Genomic DNA, 8,135 nt, shown 5'->3' on the forward strand with positions numbered 1-8,135 from the left:
AAGGCTGTCCTTAGTTACATAGTGAGCTTGAAGCCAGGCTGGGCTGTGTGAGACCCCAATTCAAAAAAAATAAAAATAAAAAAAAAAAAAATAACAAAAACAAAACCCAAAACAAAACAAAATAAATAAACACCAAAGACCCCCCCCCCCCCCAGATATTTCCTAACGTGAGTTTGGTAGGTGTTTACTCAGAGACCTAAAACTGACTATGGAGGAGATGAGAGTCACTAGTGGATGTCCATAATTACAGGGAGTAAGGAGATGCTACTTCTGTGCTAGGGGTGGCTCAGAGGACCATCTCGCACTTGCCCAGCGTCTGCAAGGCCCTGGCCACCATTATAAATCAGCCCTCCTTTTACAACAGCCATAGAACCTGAATCAGTGGGGCTGAAGAAAGGTGAGGACACGTGGGTGTTTTCTTAAGCCATGACATTTGCTGTCTCTAGGTATGACACAGCTCTCTCCCCTGACTCGTCTTCTGTCTGTTATTAAATATTTATATTGTTATTTGACTAAATCTCTGATGGTGTATATTGCTACTCAAGTGTTTAGTACTGTAAATGTGCCCTTTATTTTCAACCTGTGTCCAGTGTGCCCCTGGTCTAATAACACATTGATTTCTGAAATTATATCTTATACTTTGTAACTCCAGAGCATTCATTTATTACCTCTAACAATATTTTGGTTGATTTCTTTTGATTATTTTAGGTGACCCAGTGAAGAGGAATATTTGAATTCTTTTCTTTCATATATCTATTCCTTTTATAGTCTTTTTCTCCCTAGCAGTGGTCAGGATCTGTGTCTCTCTGATGTGGTAAGTATAGATCATGAAGAAGGCATTCAGACTCATTTCTGTTCACATGCTGCCTTTAAGTAAAAGGCTTTAACATTTCTTCAAGTCATAATGTGTCTTACACTGGACACTCAATCAATGTGAACTGAAATGTGATGAATAATCCACTTAAAACAATCCATTTAAGGGCTAGAGAAATGGCTCAGTGGTTAAGATCACTTTCCGCTCTTGCAAAGGACTGGAATTTAATTCCCAGAACCTGTAAAGTATCTTACGATCACCTGCAACTCCAGTTCTTGTCAGCTCTCTGCTGGCAGGTCCAGGTGAGAGAGAACTCGGTCCAGCTGAGTGTCATGGCCAAAACAAACACACCGGGGCCGGGAGTCTGTCAAAGCAGGAACTCAACTTTATGGCACCAGCCTTTCACTTATCTAAGTTCAGAACATAGGGAGGGGGATTTTTGGTGGGGTAAGATGATGTAGAAGGTGGGGAAGGGTCACAGAGGTTATTGTGTGACTGACAGGGTCAATGGCAAAGCTCTTCATCAGCAACGGTGGGGAAGAGGCAAGGCCAAACAGGTCTTGCTGAGTCACCCACCCCGATATGGAAATGACTGAGACAGGTCTCAAAACTCGAGCCAGGCTCAGATTTGTCCTCAAGGCCCAAACCATAGGGCCTAACAAGTTCTGAGGAATCTGATGCCCTCCTCTAATGTCCATATATATCTGCACATATATCCATCCACCCAGGCACACACACACACACACACACACACACACACACACACACACACACACACAAATACACCTTAAGCCCAGTGTGGTGGCACATGCCTTTAATTCCAGCACTCCAGAGGCAGAGGCAGGAGGATCTCTGAGATCAAGGCCAGCCTTGTCTACAGAGTGAGTTCAAGGACAGCCAGGGTTATATAGAGAAACCTTGTCTCAAAACAAAACAAAATGAAACAACAACAAAACCTTTAAAAATAAAATAAGTAGAATAATTTAAAAAATAAATAAAACAATTTACCTATCTAATTATAAGCAGCTGCATACAAAAATGTAGTTTTGAACATGAAAAGACATCTTCTTATTATTTAGTATTATTTAATATTAACGTAATGCCACTATTTTCTAGTGATGTGATCAATTATGTTGAGAATTTAATTGTAGGTCAGTTTTAGACTCTGTGATTAAGCCTTAAACACCTTGATTTGGGTTTGGTGATGATTCTCATAAGATGATTGTTTTATTTCCTAAGTTTTACTTGGGCTTTATAAAAATAAAAATGTTTTATTTATGTGTGAGTGTGTCTATGTCTACATGTCTGAGGTTATGTTCATGTATGTGCACATGCACTTGCAGACCAGCAGAGGGCAGTAGATCCCTTGGAGCTGTTTGATGTGCATTCTGGAATTCAAACTCCAGCCTCTTGATTGAGCAGCAGGTACTCTCAACCTCTGAGCCATCTCTCCAGCTCTTTATTTGGGATTTTTTGCATTCGTTTTTCCAAAGTGAGCCGTTCCGCTTCCCTTCACAGTTGGCATCCGTCAGATCTGAGAATCAGCTTGTATTTCTCATATATATTACCTAGTGTTCAATATTTGCTCGACTAGCCTTAAAAAGCTGCATGAGACTTACTATCGTTCTTTTTAAAACTTCTCTTTGTGTGTGTGTGTGTGTGTGTGTGTGTGTGTGTGTGTGTGTGTGTTTGCCTACATGCATGTCTATTGCTTGTGTGTGTGCAGTATCCATAAGGGTCAGAAGAAGGCATTAAATTCCTAGGACTGGAGTCGCAGGCATCAACAAGCTATCGTATGAGCGCTGGGAACTGAACCCTGGCCCTCTAGAAGAGCATCCAGTGCTCTTTTAGTTGGGAAAGAACATGAAAGGAAAGCACCTAGAATAGATTCAGTGTGTGTGATAAATTTTTGATAGAAGCACTTAGTGTTCCCCCATGTAACTACATGAGAAACTAGTCTAGCTGTATAGTTGTATTCGTTCTCTGAACATCAGTTCTTGGAATTTAAAGTCATGCCTGAGGGAATTTGTATTTCTAGTTAAAGATCAATAGTTATAACAGTTTGTCTTAGAGTTTTACTGCTGCGAACAGACACCATGACCAAGGCAACTCTTATAAGGACAACATTTAATTGGGGCTGGCTTACAGGTTCAGAGGTTCAGTCCATCATCATCAAGGCAGGAAGCACGACAACACCCAGGCAGACATGGGGCTGGAGGATATGAGAGTTCTATATCTTGTTCTGAAGGCAAACAGGAGAAGAAGGGCTTCCAGGCAGCTAGGAACTGGGTGTGAAAGCCCAGCCTGACAGTGACACACATCTGCCAACAAGACCACACCTACTTCAACAAGGCCACACCTCCTAATAGTGCTACTTCCTGGGCCAAGCATATTCAAACCACCACAGTTTCTAGTATTGGAAGAGTCTCCTTTTTTATTTGTTCACTTTTTATTGAATTTGAGAATCTTCCTTGTCTACCTCCCTCCCCTAGCTAAATATAAGCTTCATTAGTCAACAGAATAACCTAAACAGGCTTCTTTATTTAAAAAATAAAAAGGGATGATTTTGTCTCACAGTTCTGGTCTGAGGTCAAGGAGCTGTGATTGGTGATGGGTTTCTTGTTGGGAGAATCCTGAAGTTGCCCAGGGTATCATGTGTCAAGGAGAGAGCTGTGTGTGCTGGTGTTGTCTGCACTCTTTTCTACTCATAGATCTACTACGATTATGGGGCTCCATCCCCTCACAAGGTTGTATCTCTCACACTGTAGGTGAAGTCTGGATCCTTACTACCTCACAATGTGATGATCATGTGACTGATCATGAATATTGGGCTGGGATGGCTAAGGAGAAGAGAGCTTTAAGTGATAACCACATTTGTATCCAGATGTGTGTGTGTGCGTGTGCGTGTGCGTGTATTTTTCTTGACTTTACTGACTTAAATAAATGCATGGTACTTTAAAAAAATATCTTAGGTGCAGAAGGAAGCAGGGCAAATAGGGAAAGAAAGAAAGAACATGAGGGATGATGGGATAAAGCCACTGGATCCCTTACATCTGCCGGCAATCGGCTGTGACCTTGGCTGTTGACTTTCTAAGGGTCAATACCCAAGAGATGCTAAGCCTGCAGTGGAGTCACAAAACCTGTAAGATAAAAGGGCTCCAGCGGCTGCCTGCAACATGGCAAGAATCCGCTCCAGATAGAGAAATCTCTCCTGTGGAGCCTCAGAAACGGTCTATGTGCCAAACAAGAGCCTTGACCTCTCATGGGGAGAGGGACGGCTTTTCTTTTTCCATGAAATGAATCCTCTGAGTGGGGGTTGGAGCCAGACAGACAGACAAGTCTTGGTCTTCTTCCTTTGATGAGGGCCTCACAGACCAACTTCTAGCCAGGCTGTTTTATGGACAGATATCTATCTTGTCAATGAAAAAGTAGATACATTTCAAGGGAAAATAAAAACAGCCCCCACTCCCCCCCAAAACACACCCAAACTAGCAAGAGACTTAGGAGAGAGAAAGAGAGAGAGAGAGAGAGAGAGAGAGAGAGAGAGAGAGAGAGAGAGAGAGAGAGAGAGAAGCAATAGCAACCAGGCAAGGAGACATCTTCTTGAGGGTTTCCATAACAGGGTTATTTGAAGGACTGGGGAAGTTGATGTAGTAGAGGAAGCCATTTGGGGGGCAAGCAAGCATAGCAGATAATTTAGCTTGTGATCTCCATTTGGGTTTGGGTTATGCAGGCACATACTCTTTTATAATGATGAACTTGACAACCTAGCTTCTTTACCTCCAGCTATTATGTATATACATTTTGCAAACAATGCACATAGCATGCTAGAATCCTTTGGTAACAATAGCACATAAACAATTATATATAATAGTATAAGCTTCTCCAACCTAGGGAACTGTACAATTTAGACAGTTTTTATTCAAGTGAGTTCCCTGGGTATGAATAATAGAAGGGCCAATCCAGCCTGATCTGGCTTGGAGGCATGTGCGATGAGTCAAAACTGTATCTTCTAGTAACCTTCTAGGGGGATTCCCCTATTTACCATATTACCCCATGCCTGAGTATGCCTATGATTAAAACCAAACGCATCATGGTAAGGGACACGTGAAGCAGAGAAATGATTGTGTGATGACCCGATGTATCAATCAAAATAGAGAGGCATCCAACTACCTGCTAGCAATCAAGCACTTCCACTGGCCTGCTCTCGGGGACTTAGCAGCAGCTTACATCATCACCGGCTGCAACCAGATTGCAGAGGTGCATTCTCACTTGTTCCCTCTCTTGTCTCTCTCCATTCCTTCTCCCTCATTCTCTGTCTTGCCCTTTCCTCCTTCCTATTTCCTTCCTTCCTTCCTTCCTTCCTTCCTTCCTTCCTTCCTTCCTTCCTTCCCTCCCTCCCTCCTTTTTTCCTTCCTTCCTTCCTCCCTCCATCCCTTCCTTCCTCCCTCCTTTCTTCCTTCCTTCCTTCCTTCCTTCCTCCCTCCATCCCTTCCCCTCTCTTTTTCTCTTTCTTTGCCTCCCTGCCTGCCTGTCTCTATCTCTCCCTCATGTCCCCATTCCAAAAGGGCCTTTTGCTCTCTCCTCCTCCAATAAACCTCTTACACTACATCTGTTGCTTGGCATAATTTCTTAGTGGCTCACCCTTACATGGGCCCTCCAAAGTCACCCTCCACCCTTGCCGCATTTTTCCTATCACTACCCTGTTAGTAACTAGCTTCTTTTTCTCTTGAACGCCGTAAACGGAAGCCTTGGAAAATATCTGGGACCCTTGAGTACCCCATCACGCAACTGCTATCAATTTTGACAGTGCGCCTCTCTATAACCCGCACTATTGCTTCGTACTGAATAAACTGTGTTTACTTGCTTCTTTTTTCCAATCTCCGTGAGCTCTGATTTTTAATTCTTTGGGCAAGAGGCCAAGAGCCTGGAAATCCTGTGACAGCTTCTGGGCTGGGTGACATATCTGAGTTCACGTTGCAGTCACAGTGAATAATGCTCCTAAAGGCATCTGGATAGCATGACCATCAGTGTCTTTTTGCAGGGCTTGCATTTCAGTGTGCTGCTGGTGCCCGGCCATATCTTCTTGGCTGCACTATGAGGTCACTGATGAACAGTTCCATTACCACTGGTCAGCAGCAAGCCAGGGCAGGAGGAAATGGAAGGGTCAAGCCTCCCGCGGCCATCATCAATAGGTGCGTGACAGTTCCCTCCCTGCATCTCAGATGCTTCCCCAAAGGGCTAAGTGCCACTGTCCATTGAGATCACCAGCTCATTACTAAGCTTCTTGTAGGCTTCTCCATCCTCTGTGGTGGTTTGAATACGTTTGGCCCAGGGAATGGCACTATTAGGAGGTGTGGTCTTGTTGGAGGAACTGTGTAACTGTCTGGGTGAGCAACGAGACCCTCCTCCAAACCACATGGGAGCCAGTCTGCTCCTAGCTGCCTTCAGAACAAGAAATAGAACTCTCAGCTCCTCCAGCACCATGCCTGCCTGGATGCTGCTGTGCTTCCTGCTGTGATGATAATGGACTGAACCTCTGAACCTGTAAGCTAGCCCTAATTAAATGTTGTCCTTTATACGAGTTGTTGTGGTCATGGTGTCTCTTCACAGAAACCCTAACTAAGACACACATACACACAGACACACAGACACATAGACACACAGACACACAGACACACACACACTCATCACTCATTTCCCCTCTCCTTCTCACTACTGGCTATCTCACCATGCTGTCTGAGGGCTAGGTGTCATACCAGTTTTAAAATGCTCATGCTCTAGTCAGTGCCCTTCAGGTCAACTTCCAATAGCAGATCTGGCATGGGCAGCCTTGATCTGGTGGCTTATCAGGGGCAGAGTCTCAAGAGATGAATAGGGGTCGGGGAGGGGAGTAGGAGAGCACGCAGTCAGGTCTGGCTGTGGCCTACACTTCAGTCTGACCCCATGCCGTACAAACTGTGAGGTGAAGTTGGAGTTGGAAACTCCACAAGGGTAGCAGGCTAGCCTCTTATCCTCCCTGTCAGCTGTCCACTTGCTGAAGTCTGAGGAAGTAGGTAAGGAAGACAGCCTCCTCCAGCCAAGCCCCGCCCCTCTCTTCAGCCTCCAGGTCAACTTAGAACTGGGAGCAATTTTCCTAAGAATGTGTCAAGCCATCCAGCCCTGTAGCATCTGACTGGTGGGTAGGGAGAAGCAACATCCTCTGCGGGTCTTCCAGAGAACGACGATCTCAGAACTGTCGCTTTCCTGCAGATCCACATTGCTTGACCATTTAGTTCAGGGGAGAAGGAGCTTAGCAGAACTTGAATCCAGAACCTGAGTAGCTTACAGTCCAGGAAGATGGGCAGCCAGGAAAACCAGGAATGCACACCATATGCAGACAAAAGCAAAGGCAGAGAGCATCAACATCAGAGGCAAGGAGAGGAGACCCATTTGAGGAGTTCAGCAGCTAAGAAAGCTTTACAGGGAAGCGGGTTTCCAGCTGACACCTCCCCATGTCCAGATGTCCCGTGGACTGCTCAGTGGCACTCCGGCTGCTTTGGCTTCAGTGTCACCAGGAGTGGGAATGGCCTCAGCTTCCCTCACACGCATCAGGCAGGGAATGAGGCATTTCACTAGAGGACTGTTGTCTGTTCGGTCTACTCATTTTTGTTTTCTGTTTGACATATTAGGATACTTTTCTGGGGCTTGGTCTTATCTTCCCATGATGTTGTGCTGGCTACTCCTTAGCCTCTCTCTCTCTCTCTCATATATATTATATCTCTCATATATCTATATCTCTATCTCTATCTCTATCTCTATATCTATATCTATATCTATATCTATATCTATATATATCCCTAACACATACCTGCTGTGCCTGTCCTTCACCTCCAATTCCAGGATCAAGAATCTTCTCCTAGGATATGGGTAGGAAGAGATGAAGTAACAATATCATTCAGAGCATCCCATAGAAGGAAGAACAAAAACTGTTTTAGTTTTTGGTAGATATTTTATAACTACTTATTGTAATGAGGTTTGTATTCTTATTATTATGATGCTCTGTCTGTATTATCATGGTGATGAAGGCTCATATTATCTATGTCCAACAATATCCTGGTCTTTGACCATATTCACCCCATTGCCTTTTACCGTCCCCTTGAATCTCCTCCCTGCGCCCTGTCCCTGCCACTGTCCTGTGTGGTCTGAAATGGCAGTTCTCCGGAGCAGCAATGGTTTTCTGTCATCATTTCCTTTCAGTTTCCCGACTGGCCAGAAGCCATCCTCAGTCTTCCTTAGTCAGTAGTAGATCTAGCTCAAGGCCCAGGCCATGGAGCTGTAG

This window comes from Mus musculus, chromosome 17 (assembly GCF_000001635.26).
Source record: "Mus musculus strain C57BL/6J chromosome 17, GRCm38.p6 C57BL/6J".
Lineage (NCBI taxonomy): Eukaryota > Metazoa > Chordata > Mammalia > Rodentia > Muridae > Mus > Mus musculus.